Source organism: Mytilus trossulus, chromosome 4 (assembly GCF_036588685.1).
Source record: "Mytilus trossulus isolate FHL-02 chromosome 4, PNRI_Mtr1.1.1.hap1, whole genome shotgun sequence".
Taxonomy (NCBI): Eukaryota; Metazoa; Mollusca; class Bivalvia; order Mytilida; family Mytilidae; genus Mytilus; species Mytilus trossulus.
This window is the reverse complement of record NC_086376.1, coordinates 55,870,055-55,889,622: the sequence shown is the minus strand read 5'-3', so window position 1 is coordinate 55,889,622 and position 19,568 is coordinate 55,870,055. Positions and strand designations below refer to the sequence as shown.

At 33.4% G+C, this 19,568-nt stretch overlaps 1 protein-coding gene across 4 annotated transcripts in view; it reads right to left on the bottom strand.

The window, feature by feature from the left end:
• The window catches only part of LOC134715564 (leucine zipper putative tumor suppressor 2 homolog), a 456,927-nt gene that overhangs the window by 147,793 nt on the left and 289,566 nt on the right, over positions 1 to 19,568 (bottom strand). The window lies entirely within an intron of this gene.

Here is a 19,568-nt window from a genome sequence, read left to right as displayed (position 1 = left end):
ACGCGCCATGCCAGAAAAAAAGAAAAAGGCATCATTAGACATACACAAAGGTCTTAACAGAAAACATACCTGCGATTCCATCAGCGACGCGCCCTGTCAGAAAAAAAGAAAAAGGCATCATTAGACATACACAAAGGTCTTAACAGAAAACATACCTGCGATTCCATCAGCTACGCGCCCTGCCAGAAAAAAAGAAAACATGACATTAGACATACACAAAGGTCTTAATAGAAAACATACCCTCAAATGTCCTGTAGGCCACACGACCTAAAGGAAAAAAAAGAAAAAGGCATCATTAGACATACACAAAGGTCTTAACAGAAAACATACCTGCGATTCCATCAGCGACGCGCCCTGCCAGAAAAAAAGAAAAAGGCATCATTAGACATACACAAAGGTCTTAACAGAAAACATACCTGCGATTCCATCAGCGACACGCCCTGCCAGAAAAAAAGAAAAAGGCATCATTAGACATACACAAAGGTCTTAACAGAAAACATACCTGCGATTCCATCAGCGACGCGCCCTGCCAGAAAAAAAGAAAAAGGCATCATTAGACATACACAAAGGTCTTAACAGAAAACATACCTGCGATTCCATCAGCGACGCGCCCTGCCAGAAAAAAAGAAAACATGACATTAGACATACACAAAGGTCTTAACAGAAAATATACCCTCAAATGTCCTGTAGGCCACACGACCTAAAGGAAAAAAAGAAAAAGGCATCATTAGACATACACAAAGGTCTTAACAGAAAACATACCTGCGATTCCATCAGCGACGCACCCTGCCAGAAAAAAAGAAAACATGACATTAGACATACACAAAGGTCTTAACAGAAAACATACCTGCGATTCCATCAGCGACCCGCTCTGCCAGAAAAAAAGAAAACATGACATTAGACATACACAAAGGTCTTAACAGAAAACATACCTGCGATTCCATCAGCGACGCGCTCTGCCAGAAAAAAGGAAAACATGACATTAGAGATACACAAAGGTCTTAACAGAAACAAAAAAAGCCCGTAATGACACCATTTTCGGAAGAAATTAAAAATTGGTTAACATTTCCGTAATTACACAACGATCCATAATTTCTACCGCGGAAGGTACGTGACCGGACTATCGAGGGCTACCGTTGAAAGCCAGTCATTGGACATTTTTCTTATTCCAGCCTAATATGCAGCCACCGAGTCAAACAAAATTCGACAAAAGAACGGCTTTAATTTAACCAAGAACTGACACACTTCGTTGCTTCTGCCAAGTTTCGGGAAGATCAGAGAAAAAGAAATAGGATCACTATACATAAGAGATAAAACAGTTGTTAAAAAATGTAACGTTGGACATCCGTTTTTTTCACATAGCTTTGTTCTTTTAATCCTCAAATATACCAGATATTACTAAGCATATGACCAAGAGCTATAAGAACATAAAGGAAAACATATACAATGTTCATTATCATTGTCCTGCTTTAGTGGAACGTCCCTTTGAGCAGATCGCTATTTTATATATTAGCAACCTTTACGACGGATGTTCAGATCAATAGGTTTAAGTATAGTTTTGAATGCTTCTTAAGTAATTTCGTAAGGTTGTCCGCGCTTCATACAAGATGTATTTCGGTCAACCTTAAGAATTTACAGAAAGAAGTATTCAATTCTTAAATAAAATAATCCTTGAACTTTTGGCTAAGGCCGAAACACGAATAGATATGCCAGTGACAAAAAAGTACGCACATGCAGCAAGAGAATCTGATTTCAGCTTTTAAAGTAATTCAATAAAGCATTTTTTTTAAGTTTTAAAAATATTCACTGGCTATAGTTCTTACTATAAACAAGAAATATAGGAAAGAGTCTTAACGGGCTATTCCTTAATTCTAGAAAAATGGCATCCAGGAAACTTACTTTCTATTTTAAAATGATACCAAAATCTACGTTCTATCATATATAATTCTATAGTTTTTATAAATATTTAGAGCCTTCTGTAATATCCATAGACAAATAAAGAACACACTGTCACAAAAAAAACAGAACCGAATGAAATATTTATTTCCATGAAAATCGGCACAAGCAATAATACAGAATTTCAGCTTTAAAGCGAGAACAAGAGGTCGTAATCCTATATTACATAATTTTGAAGTTTTTAGCCGAACAGAATCCAGAAACATGGGAAAAAATAATATATCTCATAAGTGAAAAAGTTCGTGTAGGTTTTGTTATAATAAAACATCCATGCAACCACGCATCCCAAATTGCATGATACCAACCCCTAGATCCCCCCTTTTTTTGGATCTGCGCCTGGCGTAAGATGTTTAATAAATATAAGAAACTTTGACTGCAGTCGCACTATATCATGACACCATATATCGAAACGTAGCATCACACAAAATAAGTCTTTTGATAATAGCAAACAAAAACAAAAAAAACTTTAAAAAAAAACAAATGATATTGTCATATAAACTATTTGCATCATGTAAGATTCATCAGTCTCTAATCGACGGCTCCTTTTAGATATTTGATTTATAAAAATTGGCGGGAAAAGGCTGACTCGGACTTTTACCTTAACTTTGCATTGGTAATATTTGGGTCTCAAATCAAAAGAAAGAAATTCAAAAATCTGCTTAAATTTTGTTAAATGACCTTTTATGAATTATAAAGTCTTATGTTGAAATATAAATAGGTGCTATGGGGCAAAATATTTTACACTATGTCGTATGAAAACACCGAGGGGTCCGAACATTTGAGACTTATTCCAAAACCTCACCTTAGTACATCCTTAACAGCATACATATGTTTTCCTTAGGTTACTATGTAATTTGTTATAGAAGTACCATCAAATTCCTTTTCTTCCGAGTGAATGTTTTCATGTGCACTATTTGAAAGCAAAAATAGAAAGTCAAACAGTTTTTCGTCTGAAACTGTTGACCAGGTCATATTGTTCAATAAGAAACAGTGTACCCTACGCAACTGATTAGAGACATTTGAACGGTGGTTATACACGGATCAACACTTTCATGGATTTTTAAAATAATTAACTCATTACGATGTGTAAAACGTACCTTTGTTCGTTAATCAAGACTTCTATATAAACGTGATTGGTATGAGATGTATATCTTAATTAATTTAATTACTCTGTGTAGAAAGGCGAACGTACGAAATCAACTTTCAAACCAAAAAGTCGAAAATAAACTGACAATGTCATGGCTTAAAAAAGGGAAATAAGACAAACGATAGTGAAAAAAACACACACACACAGAAAAATTAAGATTGAGCGACACGAAAAATCACGATTAATTTAAAGTCCAATGCTGTTGTTGACAAATTAATGGAAAAGTCGTATTCTAAAAAATTCCGACTCCTCATGCAGGAACAGATGATCAAAATGTAGTCTTCTTTGTCGGACTTTTTAAGAAAATATCTTTAATTTTATTGGAATTTTGTTCATTCATATTATTATTTTATATGTCTCTGGGTTCATGAACACGTAAACAAATAATAATTGCTTTTTATGATAGGTTATTTGTAGAAACAGCGGTCGAAAATTCATTGTTTAATTGACACAAAATAAAATAATAATTTGTAATAAATGTGTCTTAATATGTTTATGAAAAGTTATAACAAAAACACGTAAAATCTAAACTTTTCAATAGACGTTTAAGATTCATCCGAGTACTCGAGTATCATGACCGAGTATCCGAGTATTAATTTTCAGATATTTTGACATCCCTATATTTTTTTTGTCAATTTATTTTAACACATTTTTGTCTATACATGTTCATCATTCTGTCTATGTGTCAACAAGTTTGTCTTTATTTTCACCAGTCTTTTATAATAGTCTCTACATTCTCAACAGTCTGGATATGTTTCCGCAAGTCTGTCTTTGTTCACTAGTACGTCTACATATTCATCGGTCTGTCTATGTGTCCAATAGTCTGTCTTCAAGCCCAACAGTCTGTTGACATGACTATCAGTCGGTCGGTCTATATGTCTACCAAGCTGTGTATACATGCCCAACTGTCTGTCGACATGGCTATCAGTCGGTCTATATGTCCACCAAGCTGTGTCTACATGTCCAACATTCCGTAGACATGACTATCAGTCGGTCTTTATATCTAACAAGCTGTGTGTTCATGTCCAACAGTCTGTCGACACGGCTATCAGTCAATCTAAATGTCTACCGAGCTGTGTCTTCATGTTCAACAGTCCGTCGACATGGCTATCAGTCGGTCTATATGTCTACCGAGCTGTGTCTACATGTCTAACATTCCGTAGACATGACTATCAGTCGGTATATATGTCTACCAAGCTGTGTCCACATGTCAAACAGTCTGTCAACATTGCTATCAGTCGGTCTTTATGTCTAACAAGCTGTGTCTTTATGTCCAACAGTCTGTCAACATGGCTATTAGTCGATCTATTTGTTTGCCAAGCTGTGTGACTGTCTGCATGTTCATCAGTCTGTCAACATATTCACAAGTCTGTCTACATGCTTAACCGTATGTAATTGTATTTTGTTGGGTTGATTTGTCTGATCGTCCAAATCACCTATTTACTAACAGCTTCATGCATTTTTTTAACTGAAAAAATCACTGTGTGTATTCTCCATACCAATACCCTTCAACAGACCACCCTTTGTTTGCACCGAACTCCAAACCCCAGTGAAAATGCCACTTTTACTTTCATTTAATTAGCACGATTTTTCACAATGAAATGTATGCAACGCTTTTCTTGGTGGGTATTTTTTCATGTACTGTAAAATGCACAACTAATTTGTTCTCAATTTTTTTTTATCATATATTTTTTGTTTTCACATCGTAGGTGTCCGTAAATGACAAAGTCAGTCTTCGTGCTCATTTATGTGTGTGTGTGAGCCAAAATTTGTTCCTGTGAAAAAAGTTCCAGTGGAACTAATTTCACAGGAAATTTGTTCTGGGAGAACTTTTTTCACAGACAATTTCTATATAATTTGTTCCATCTCTATGAAATAAGTTCCACACTTTACCTGGTGAAATAAGTTCTGGGTTGGTGAAATTTGTTCCTTACCTAGTGAAATAAGTTCCATGTTTGTGAGATTTGTTCCTTACCTGGTGAAAAAAGTTCCGGATTTGTGAAATTTGTTCCTCACCTGGTGAAATTAGTTCCTTGTCTGTGAAATATGTTCCACTGGTTAAACAAGTTATCTTAAATACTGAGCACTAGTCATCAGTAAGTTTAAAGTCATTATAAAAAGCATGTATTATATTGATAATGCAATAAATAGAAAGTGTAAACATCCAATTTGGATCATGTGGAGTAAAGCAAAAGTTTAATAACATACTCAATTAATAATACTAAAAATGACACTTATGATATAGGAGAAAGTGAAATAACAAATAATAATAGAAGTCTTTCCGAAAAAAAGTATTAAAACGGTTAAAGATGAACATTTGTACTTTTTTGAAAAGGACAAAGTGACTGATAAATTATATTAAAAAACATAGAAACAAAAGACACACTCTTTAAAAACTATGCAATGACCATAACTAAGTACATGTATGATTAGAAGACCCATGACAGATTAACAGGAATTAAGGAGGTCGAATACCACATAAACTATAAAACATAGATACAAATTATGATACATTATAATCGCTTTTATTTTCTTATCTTCATTCTACAGTCATGCCTTCAATTGCAAATGTACCCCATGCAAGCACAGAACTTATTTTCTGTGAAATAAGTTCGAACAGAACATTTTCATTGACTTCTTTAAAATACCTTCGTTAAAAACTAATATCACAGGAACTTATTTCCCTTTTTTTTTAAATACTAATATTGTAACAAAACTCATGGTGCTGTGATTTTTGTTCCGGAATTTATTTCACACTTGGTTAAAAAATTAGTTCCGGAACAAATTTTACAGTGCTGGAACATATTTTCTGTGACATAAGTTCCGGTGGAACATATTTTCTATGAAATTTGTTCCAGCGGAACAAATGTCACACCCGAACAAATTTTTTGTTACATGTGCACCCATCTTTAGCTTTGCGTTGTGCAACACAAGCAAATTTAGGGCCAGATACAGCCCGACTCCGGTGACGGGATCTTCTCCTTGTTTTGAAGACTCATAACTATGTAAATGTTGTAATATGCCGAGTGTGTTGAAAACGAATACAACTTTTTATTAGTATGCCCTGCCTATATATCAATCAGGCCTATACATTTGCCAGAATTCTATTGTTCTTGGCCAAACCATACTAAATTACAGTATCTATTTAAATTAAAGTCTATTTTACATATTAAAGAAATGTGTAACTACATAAAATCTGCGTGGTCAATCAGATCACATATTGTTACTTAATGTTATTTGCTTTCTTTTAATGATTTATATGTATGAATATCTGCTGTTTATCATTTGTCATGTTGTAAATATGTTTTCCGTTGCTATAGCCTATAGCATATTCTAGTATATGGTTTTTTTTGGCAATAAAGTATGCATTCAAACAGTTTTCGTTGGGGTTCATTATAAGCCAAGGAAAATTTCATTATGCATCGCCAAAACAGTTCAGGTTGCAATTTTACTTTATTCTGACAACAGGCTAGTACAACTAGTAGGGATGGCAACGAGTACTCGAAAGGCCGAGCACTCGGATACTCGTTTGCTGTTATACATCTTGAGAAATTTCTCTTCACATTTCCTCTCATTTTAGTTCCAATGAAATATTCCCTTCGTTATACTAAAACAATTAAGGATGTACTTATAAAAAAGAAGATGTGGTATGATTGCCAATGAGACAAATATCCACAAAAGACCAAAATGACACAAACATTAACAACTGTAGGTCACCGTACGGCATGGAGCAAAGCCTAAAGCGTATAGTCAGTGATAGGTGATCGTGGCTGCGCTAGCATTAAGTAAAAAGGTATTCGGAAAACGTTACTTTTACTTGTATGTTAGATCAGTCCGTTCACAGTAATAAATCAAGAATTCAAAATTGATACTTTAAGCTGGAAGAGTATTGGAAAAGGATCGAATTAAGCTTAGGATATTGATAGGTCATGGAGCTCCTTGTCGAGATATTTGATTTATACTATGATATGCTGAATTTAACCATGTATTTAGATTTTGGATGTTGGATCAAAATAGGTAAATGTCGAATTTAAAATTTTTAAGTTGAAGTTCTTAGACCACATTCATTCTGTGTCAGAAACCTATGTTGTGTCAACTATTTAACAACAATCCAAATTCAGAGCTGTATCCAGCTTGAATGTTGTGTCCATACTAGCCCCAACCGTTCAGGGTTCGACCTCTGCAGTCGTATAAAGCAGCACCCTGCGGAGTATCTGTTCCATTCATTTGTTATTTCTTAATTTGTGTGAATTAACATTGTTACAGTAAATGTTAATTACTACACTTTCATACCACAACAAATATTGTATTGGTACATGTATCACTTATATTTGTATCCATATAACAAAACAAAAAATGAAAAGGAATTATTTTGCAATACCTTTTGAATACTAAATAGCTTTTTAGGTATTTAGACATATTAAGACTTATTAAGTAGATGTTGATGATATCTGCTTGACATGCTTGAAATTCTATCAGATTACTTTTGGAGCAGTTATGAGTCTTTGAAGCATGCTCACAAAGGTTCTTTTGATGAAATCATTTTCATATTGGTCAAAATTTGTCTTTGCTTCGACCAGCTTTGGAGGAGATATAAAGAATTGATATAAATCAGCACAGAGGTTTACTTCCTATCTCATTTGAGCCCCAATAATCATGTCAGACATAAGCCATTGTCATTACTTAAACCAATAAATGTATTCTAATCTGAGGAACCAATTCGACATTTTAACAAAAACATTTACTAATGATACTGACGATCCACCACAAAGTAAACAAATAGAACCATACTAATAGTAAGCAAATACATATAAAAAAGATGTGGTATGATTGCCAATGAGACAATTCTCCACAAGAGACCAAATCGACACCGAAATCAACAACTACATGTCACTGTACGGCCATAAACAATGAGTAAAGCCAATACCGCCTAATCAGCTATAAAATGCCCCGAAGTGACAATATAAAAAAATTCAAGCGAGAAAACTAATGGCCTTATTTATGTTAAAAAAAATAAACAAAAAACTAATATGTAACGCATAAATAAACGACAACCACTGAGTTACAGGCTCCTTTTATCATGTTCTCAAATCTAGATATCATCTCCCATTTAGAAAAAAAACACGTGAAAAAATGAACCTATTATGTGTTGCTCTCCCAGCTAAAAAATGTATCCAAAACCAAAAATGTAGAACATGTACTATCATAATCATTTGGTAACTAATGTAATTACTGTCTCCCCATGTCTGTATTGAACATAAAAAAATATTGAATAAATAACACTCCTAATGCTCAGATCGGTTGTCACCGTGCAACAAAGTTAATAACACCATATAGGAAAAACATAGAACTCTTTTTGTCATAAGACACTGTCAAACATCCAAACATACTATCCACACTCATCTGTGTCCACACTTGTTGATTTATAAAATATGGCGGGAAAAGGCTGACTCGGACTTTTACCTTAATTTTGCATTGGTATTATTTGGGTCTCAAATCAAAAGACAGAAAATCAAGAATCTGCTTAAATTTGGTAAAATTACCTTTTATGAATTATAAAGTCTTATGTTAAAAAGATAAATAGGTATTATCACCCTGTATAACCCCGATACAGATGAAACCGGACGTTGACGCGTTCGAGTCGAGCACACCGTATATCACTGAGTTCAGACAGTAAGGAATTCATACTTTTAAAGACAATCAAATATCTCTTCTTCGTATATTTCGCGCCAATATATTCTTTGCCATAATACTCATGAGTTACTAAAAGGTTTTTCAAAAAATGTGACATTTTTTTTTACAAACAAAAAAAAACGCACGACGATATCAATGATAAAACGTGCTTGGTATTTTTAAACATTCAAAACTCAAAGTTTCTCGTACCTCATAGTTTTTAAAACATACATTTTTGAAAACTTCATAGTATAAATTAACAAACTTACAAAGATCGTTTGTTTATGTTGTATCTAGAAACAAAAAAATACACGTTTAAAAATGTCTCTATTTTCATGTTGTGTACGCTTCGTTGTCATTACACCTTTTTATACTGTACGCTTCGTTGACAAAATATTGCGTTTGTCAATGAATTCTGCATGTATTAGATTATGCTTTGATATGATTATAACCAAAATGCATGTTTGAAAATAATAATTTACCACCATAACATGCAGACAGCAACCCATAATGTCAGTTGTATTGTCGAAAAACACTTGGAGGAAATTTTTACATTTAAAAAAATCTTCATGTATACAAAAGTGTGAATTGGTAGGAAAATACAATAACTCAACAGATGCAACTATGACAAAGTATACAGATACACACGTCCGATTTCTAATTTCATAGCATATTTGAAAGTGTTTACCATACAACAGTCAATGTACGGTTAGGTGGTGGGTTGGTACTTAACAATATATGGACCCTTTTATTTGTTTATGACACGCGTACGTAATGGCTGATTGTTGGTTGCTTAACGATCACTTGCAAATATGCCATGCATGTTCAGGATAAGCACAAAGTAGCAACACATACATGTAAGTCCTGTGAGGAGACCCTCCGGAATTACGTCAGGGACGTTTGGATTGCCACTGGATAAAATGATGTATATTTTATAAGGACACAAATGGTGCCTTTCAACAGGCTATTTATAGACCTCTCTTGAAGTTTTTGCAGGGGTTCGTACTGTGTAGTTAGCGTGGTACTCTCTTTACACGAGACATTGAATTTTATATTCCCATTCGGACAGGACGTGACTGTGTACTGTTACATCCCACACAACTAAATGGGTGGCCAACTTCAGTCAGTTTTTACTGCCGATCGGAAAAAGACCAAAGTGATCATTACTTATAGTATATCTCGCAGTCACCCTTCACCAAATTCTTTCATAATTAAAAAAACAATTGGCCACAATATAGAAAATTTTGCTCTACCTGTTAAATCAAAACATCACTTAAGAGGGGTCACTTAACATTATTACAATTCATGCACACTTATGAGAACTCATAATACCATACATGCTCTCGATACTGTTCATATTTGACATTGCACAAGTTCCGGCGTGCGTTTTATTACGTCTTTACCTAAAAGCGTAGGATATACTGATTAAAACACTTTGGATACACGATTTACTTCTTAGTTGTAATTCGCTTTGAAATAACTATCAGTTACTACAATTACTCCTTTGTCGATATTTTATGTATATGGATTTTGTGCCTTGTACCGACATTTTGAGTTTAGCTAATTGCAACTGAACTTTTTTATCATGTTGTGCTGTTACACCAGTGTTATAGGTTAAGGAGAGGGTTGGGGGCAAACATGTTTAAACCTGCCGCACTTGGTTTTGTCGGTCCAACGTGAGAATCCTGTAGTACATTGGTTATATAGATCTGTCATTTTTTTTTCTTCTTTACATAATTCATAAGTTATAAATTATTAACCGTTAGTTTTATCGGTTTTTTTTCATATTTTTTTTCATATCGGGGCCTTTTTTAGGCGACTGTATGGTATAGGTTTTCCTCATTGTTAAATGTTGAACATTGGACTATAATAGTTTATACGCCAACTTCATTTAAACTTTGATGGACAGTTGTCTCACTGGCCATCACACCACATCTACAAAGCTCCACATGTAAACAAAAGTAATAAAAAAAATTAAAGCAGTTGGAATGCCATCTATGGCATTCGGCAAATTAAGTTCAACGAGCTCCTTCATGTAAGTCTGCTTTCGTCTAGGCGAATTTGGACCAACACCGGCATTTGGAAGAGCCTCAAATTGTGAAAAGGAAGTCATTAAAGTTTTAATGACTGTACTATACTTTTTGAAACTTTCTTTCCTCTGGAATATATTTATTAACTGTTCATTTCATCTGGAAAAACATTGAAAGTCTCAATTTTCAATAGAAACATTCCACGCAGATGTACGCGGGTTACATATTTCAATTTTGGCTTTGTATGACAGATATGTTAAGTTCAACTACTTTGACTAAGTTAACATATAAACATTTACAATAAAATATAGAAAAGGGGTCGCCGACACCATCTCGAAAACCTTGGCAAGAAAGTGTTTGTCACGGTTTTTGTCAACGAACTGTACAGTGATTATTTCAAAACGCACAACGAACGCGACACATTTGGTGGAACGAACAATACTGTCAGAGAAAATTTATTGTGTATGATATTGCGTTTATACTAAGTTCTGGGGCACATTTGAAGGCACGTAGTAATTCAATGTATAGTTATTTAGTATTGCTTAAGGTATTAATACTCAAAGGTGTATGCACGAAAAGATATTCAGCATTGTTTACATCGTAAACCGTATGAAATTGCACCATGTCTGTGCGTTTTGCATCTAGCAGTTTAATCAAACGTTTTATACAACATCTAAAACTTACAACAACTGTATAATTGAATAAAGATACTAACATGCTCATTGACATATTTATATATACTCAAATAAGTTCTAGAGAGGCACTCAAAGTAATTGTCATCCCGAATGTTGTCCTGATTATCGCTTCGAACGCGTCAACGTCCGGATTCATTTGTATCGGGGTTATACCGGGTGATTATGGGGCAAAATATTTTTACATTGTATCGTAGGAAAACACCGAGGAGTCCGAACTTTGACACTTATTCCAAAACCTCACCTAAGTACATCCTTAACAGCATAAATATGTTTTCCTAAGGTTAACTTACTATTTGTTATAGTAGTACCATCGCATCCTTTTCTTCCGAGGGAATGTTTTCATATGCACTACTTGAAACAAAAAAAATGGAACGTCAAACAGTCTTTCGTCTGAAACTGTTGACCGATTAGAGACATTTGAACGGTGGTTATTCACGGATCAACACTTTCATGGATTAATAATTAACTCATCACGAGTGTAAAACTTACCTTTGGTCGTTAATCAAGACTTCTATATAAACGTGATTGGTATGAGGTGTATAATTTAATTACTCTGTGTTTAAAACTTAACTTAAGATAAGCAAAAGTACGAAATCAACTTCCAAACCCAAAAGTTGAAAATAAACTGACAATGTCATGGCTTAAAAAAAGGAAGATAAGACAAACGTTAGTGCAAAAAAAACGAGGCAAATATAGAACATAGAAAAAAGTAAGACTGAGCGACACGAGAAAGCACAAATAATTTGAAGTCCAATACTGGTGGACAAGTCGTTATGTAAAAAACACCGACTATTTAGGAACAGATGATACAAATGTAGTCTTTTTTGTTAGACTTTCTATGCAAATATTTTTACTTTTATTGGATTTTTTTTGTTCATTAAAATAATTGTATTATATATGTCTCTGGGTTCATGAACACGTAAACAAATAATAATTGTTATTATGATAGGTTATTTTCAGAAACGGCGGTCGGTAATTCATTGTTTAATTGACACAAAAAAAAACATATTTAATTAAGACCAAGCTATGTTTGTGATAGATTTGTCTTATGTGTATGAAAGTTGATAACAAAAACACTGCATTCCACCTAAAATGTAAACTTTTCAAGAGACGTTTAAGATTCATCTGAGTACTCGCGAGTACTCGAGTATCATGACCAAGTATCCGAGTACTAAATTTCAGATCTTTTGACATCCCTCATAACTAGTAAACTTGTATTTCAATGATGCAAATAAAGCCTCAAAATTAAAAAGCCTTCTTATATCCGGTTGACAAACTGTCGTTTCACAACCATAATAAATATACATGTTTTCGCAGTTAATGTCTATCACTGCATGATGTGTGTCCTTTTTTATATGAAATGTAGCATTTGCGCATAGATCTTTTCTCGTTAGTAGTTGTTTCGTTACTAAAGAACAACCCGTCTAGAAGACTACGTATAATCATATTAGTTGAAATTGGCTTTCATAGCTTTATGTAAATGATTGTGCTCCTATTTCGGTGCTTTTTTGTGTTAATTGTTTATCAAAAAAGACTTATATTCCCATAATATGTACCCATGATTTACAAACATTACACAGCCATGAAATACATATAATACAGTAAAGCAATGAAGATGAACAATATTGTACATTGTAACCCGTACCTCTACAGTTTTAGTGAAGCAAATTGTAATTGATATTTTACATTCATTTCCTATTGTGTGCTGTCCTAGGTAAGAGCTTTCTTGTGTGTGTTTTTTTTTTTTGGGGGGGGGGGGGGGGGGGTGTAGTGTCGGTTGTTTTTTTGGTTCGTTTTGTTTTCTTAAACTATTTTGTTGTAACAATTAGGCCACTAGTTTTCTCGTTTGAATTGTTTCACATTTTTATTGCCGGGGCATTTGATAGCCGACTATATATGATATAGGCTTTACTCATTGTTGAAAGCCGGACTTCTTCTGAAAGAAAGCTCTTAGCCTACGAGTTTTACTAAAATCCCCTACAAAAATCGCATATAGAGGTTCTGGTCACTCATCTTTTAAGTGGAAAGGGGTTGGAATTAACTCGGCAAATACGACACAAAAACGATAATAAACCTACAATTCAGTTCTTTGGTTAGGTTGTTGTTTTTTTGACAGATTCTGCATTTCCTTTCTAAATTTTATTCAGGATATCTTAATTTTTGTTTTACATTTTGTAGAAGTAAACAAAATATATGTGTTCTGCTTCCATTCGAAAAAAAATCCTTTATTCTTAAATGTTCTGTGTAGTAGGCCATGAAGAACAGAACAACGAAGAAAGGAAGAAAAATCATCAGTAATCATTAGAAAATAAAAGATGCTAGAGCTAATTCGAAAAATGATTAACAATTTTGGATGCATACACGAGATTTTTTAAGATAGTTAATCACTGTTACAATGTTGTCAAATATATGTATACTATTTAGGGGTCATAGTTAAATTTGTTTTGCATTAATTTTCTTTGATTTTGAATAAAATGAGATGCGGGATATTGTTTGACCATAATTGAGATGTTAACTTTGTTAAAATAAATATGCAACTCTAGTTCGAAAGGTTATACAAACGGCGGCAGACAATTTTTGAATTAATGTTTGTGACTTAATGCTGAAGAAGTCACTGAATGTATCACCCGTCGTGTAAATCTCTAAATTCACGGGTAGATAAGGTTAACAATCCGATAATAAACTTCCAATGGTATTTTTTAACGCCATGTAAAATTAGAAACAGAAACAAAAGCAATTTATCAATGTTGCGTTACTTTTTAAAAAAAAGTGATGCTGGATATAATAAAATGATCTTTAAATATGTGACAAGGACTAATTGAGGCAGCACAAGCTTAACAAACATACAATTATACCACATCAAATAATATTGTTGTTCTTCATATTTTTTTTCGAACTTGAAATGTCGTACTTGAGATGTTAAAAAACAATCTATTTCACTTTTGCATAATATTGACTTCGAATCAAATATCTCTGATATTTTTTTTAAGTAATACATAAAAGTAGCCGATATTTATGACGAACACGGACAGATTGAAATTTCACACTCGAGATCTATTTTCAATGTTATTTAATAAAGATTTCAAATGTCATCTTTCGTTTAAATCACTTAGTTAAACGTGGATTTTAGTTTGTTTTGTAAACATTTACATGCGTATATATTTATTGCAAGAAATATATCTGAAACGGAGGAAATTGCACACGCAGCTGTTTAACAATAACATTGATGATAATACATGTTAAAATAACTCACATAAAATTCATATACTTTTGACGACAGATAAGTTTGACCAGATGTGTTTCTGTTACCTATATTATTCTCGAGTCCCGTTTAAAATACTAGTATTTGATTTAATATATCAACAGTAATAAAAATACATGTACCAAGAAAATATCAAAATTTCAATAGACGTCCGAAAAATACATTTTCATTTTAGGGAATTTCACATATGGTACAATATTTGAAACATTATGCTAGTCTGCATGATTTACCACAAACAGTACCTCCTAGCAGACATGACTCTGAACCTCAGATTGTGTTATCTTCTTGTAAATCAAAACAGTCGGGTTTTGACACATATGTATCAGCATTTTAGATAAAGGGAACTGGATGTAGATATAAGAAGATGTGGTATGAGTGCCAATGAAAAAAACTGTCCATCTATGTCATAATTTAAAAAAAGTAAACCATTATAGGTCAAAGTACGGTCTTCAACTCGGCGCCTTTATAGACTAGATCTGTCCACTTAACAGAATGGACAAATGTCTGGTCGCCGTGTTGCCTGCACATAATATTTGCATCTATGTATGCTGATGTGTGTCGTAGCTGGGACTCTTAGACTAGTATAATAGTCCCAAGTCGTAGTTATAGGCCTTCAACAATTTGACAAAACATACCGTATCGTCGGCTATAAAAGACCCGATATGAAAAATATGAAACGATTAAGTTGATTACAGCCGATTTCATTGAGTGTGTAGGCAAAGGTAATATCTTTGGTTAGCCAAGGTATTATACCATCCTTTCGATGTAGCCTAGTCTTACAGATAGATTGGTTATCTGTCTGATGAGTCTACTTTTAAAGGAGGGTAGTTGACATGACCTAATAATAACTTCACGGTTCAGCTAGCAAGGAAGCTAACAAAAGATATTACCTTTGCCTTCATACTCAAAAGAATCGGCTGTAAATTAATACCAGTATTAAAAACGCCCTATTGACAAAATATATTCCACTCCTTTATATTAAATGTTCAAAACACTGACCTTCCAATTCAAATTCCCTCAATAAGCTCCTTTAATTTATATTTCTTTTCGAATTTTATTGTCAATTTGATTTTGAATGGCCAAACTGTTTTAACTGGCAATATGAATTAATTCAATCTGAACCTGAGAAAGATCAAATAAGAGTAAAAATTTGTCAAGTTGATCCTGAATATCAAATAAATACAAACAAACACCACGCATGCAATCATAAATCATAAACAGAAAATTCAGATGACCATGTCTTAAAAACAAACGAGTGAAACAAAAAATAACACAGAAATTTGAAAATTGAGCAACACGAATCCCATGAAAAACAGACTAGTAGTGTCCTGGAAGAATCAGGAGTTCACACTTCAGTGCTTTTTTTTTAAATACAAAACTACTTAGCAATTGAGAGACTAGAAACCAATTTTATCTGTTTTGTTTAAACTTATTCTATGGTATCAGAAAGTACCATTATTTCATCGACCCTCATGATAATCAGGAATTAATTTTGCAAAAAAATAATGCATAAGTTTAAAAAAAAAGTTTATATGATTCCAACGTTACGTTGAATTTTACGTTAGAACACGTTTTCATGTGTGACCAAAATTGAAATTTCTCAACTAGTTTTTCACCGATCGTTTTATTTTTTTTTACATTGAGTTGGCATTAGTATTTTCTGTTTAATTAATAAAAAATCTGACAATTCATAGTTTTTGCCATAAGGGTCGTTTTTGCTTGTCGAGCTTATGTATAAGTATTCTGATATAAAATGTATATTAATTCGCCAAAGGTTCGGTACCGCTAAACTAATCAAAAGAAGTTACTATTTTTTTTTATTTCTAACTGACATTGACAATTATATGCTGTCATTAAGAAATCAAGTATCTTCCAAGTACAATATTTTTGGAATTTATAGTTTATAATTACTGTATATGCTCAAAGAGTCAAAACGGTTACGACGCACGTTTTTCGAACTTAGGAAGTCTTCTCCTTGAATATATACTACAGTTATATTTACATGTAAAATATATATGCTCTAATGTTGTACAAAAGATAATTTCGAGGGGATAGATTTAGAGCACAACTAGTAAAAGAAGAACACAGGAGAAAAAGCTGCAAAAATAGACGAAAAAACGTGAGTGAAGTATATAGATACTGTCACGGAGTATGATGATGTATACTGCATAGTATATAATAATGTTCAATAAGGTATCTTAGACCCGTTGATAAATATAATTATAGACATTTTTTTTTAATGTTGCAGTTTTCTTCATGACGCCAGACGAATAAGGTCTGGCGGTACTTCCTTGGGTCACCTAAGCAAGATTATCAGTTACTCTTTCAAGATTTTGTATATTCATTTTAAACTTGAACTTTCACAATAAATCTGGCCAAGTGTTTCGATATATATTTGTATATCTTTTCAACATGTTGGTTCCTTTTTGCCTGAGAAGAAATAGTTGCTTCTTAGTGTTTTGGCATTTCGTTGAGAATACAAAATGAATCGCTATAAGTTTCAAAATGCTTACAACTTACAACTTTTTATATTTTCTGAATTTTTATTCAAAGATTTTTTAAGATGTCAATATTGTAACCAACCATTGTTTGAATTACATCCAAAATAATGGCATAGTCATGCAGGAACCTAATGTTCACTCAGTGGTTGTCGCTTGTTGATGAGGTTCATACGTGTTTCTAGTTTCTTTTTTATATGGATTAGACTGTTGGTTTTCCTGTTTGAATGAGATTACGATAGTCATTATTGGGACTCTTTATAGCTTGCTGCCGGTTTGGTGTGAGCCAAGGCTACCTGTTGAAGGCCGTACTTGACCTATATTGGTTTAAATTTACAAATTGTGACTTGAATAGAGAGTTATCTCATTGGCACTCATACCACTTCTTAAGATTACCAGATGCCTTAGTTACAAGGAAAAAAGGTATAATAGTCAGGAGTCTCTGGCCTTTGTTAGTCTTGTATGATTTTTAATTTTAGTTTCTTGTGTATAATTTGGAGTTTAGTATGACGTCCATTATCACTGCACTAGTATACATATTTTTTAAGGGGCCAGCTGAAGTACACCTACGGGTGTGGGAGTTTCTCGCTACATTGAAGACCCATTGGTGGACTTCGGCTGTTGTCTGCTCTATGGTCGGGTTGTTGTCGCTTTGACACATTCCCAATTTCCTTTCTCGGTTTTATAATAGACAAACGGAAAAGTGGGGACATACAATAGAGTAGTCTGATGTCGGTAATCTGCATCTTTTCTGCCTACTTGGCCCTGATGCATGTATACATTTTCTGTTGATAATCAATTTCAGATTATAATTATAAATTATTATGATTGCCAATGAGACAACTCTCCAAAAGAGACCAAAATGACACAGAAACTAACAACTATAGGTCATCGTAAACATGTCTTACTATGCACCCGATGCAACTGAGGTTATCCTATTAAATAGATCTAATGTTAGTGATGTTACGTTGTTCAATAGAGGGTATGGTATACTATGTTAACACATGTTATGCATGGGGTTATTCTATTGAAATAGAGTAACGCAGTAGTATAACCATGCTAGTATATGGTATGAGGTTATCTTATTCAAGTAAAAGAACACAGCAATGATACAAATTTTGCAGATGGTATGGAGTTATACTATTCTAATAGGATAAAACAGTACAACTATGTTGAAGCCAATAATTTTTTTTATCCTAAATCCGGAAATTAAAACTGCGGCCTCACCCCCATATACCATGAGACTAACACTTTATTTAATTTATTATTGTTGACCTTATAAATTATAGATTATAAAGATGGTATGTTTGATGGAACTTCCAGATATACAGCCGAGACCGCATTCGATCAACAATTGTAGTTGAAAAGTATAAGACAATATCGAAAATGATTATTTTTATATAAATAAGCATCCCTCTGAAATCACCAAATTATGGAAAATGTGAAATAAAAACTTAAATTAGTTCACAATAATTTATTCAAAGTAATAAAGATAAGCACTGTTCCTTAATATAATGATACAATAGAAGTACTTAAAACCATTATATCCTATAAGTATAAATGCTAAAAATATTAATAACAACGTTTATTTTCCAATCAAAATTCAAGGTGGCTATAGTGACAAAACTATAAATCGGTGACCCCCATTTTTTTCATCGTATTTTGTTTCTGAAATCATGAAATACCTTCACACAACATTTTAGGGGGAAATTACTACTCAGACAGTAGAAGAACTGAATGGGCTGTTCGGTCTTTAAAAACCTTTTCAAATTTAGTTAAAACATATTTATTTATAGTGGATTGGGAAACAAGTTTTGCAACTTATATTAATCCCTTTCCACTTTGCGGGTGCAAGTGCTGCCTTGTAGCGGCATTAGCCTACTCTTTTTCGAAATCTACAAGGGTGTCTTTAACGTGCAAGAGATATGGCAAGTTTAGGACTACTTTATCTTAGGAAAGGATTTATGTGGGTGAAAATATAACAGAGATAAACTTAGAGACCTTGGAAAATAGTTTTATTCCCAGCATTTTCATCTAATGAGCATTTAGTGTTTCTAAACTAAATAATAATCTCGAGCTGATCTATTAAAGGATGACGCAGCGACAGTTTTCTTTATGGAAATTTTCGTCACAAAAGCAGAACGCTAATTTCATATCATTGTATGTCAGTAATGACAGTATATCGGAAGTATAGATCTCTCTAAGCAAGTACAAAATTTCAGAGACAATTAAGGTGTTGTCTCAGCTTTCAGATTATCGTTACTTGCCGAATCATTCAGGTTGTTGAATAATATACTTATGTCGAAC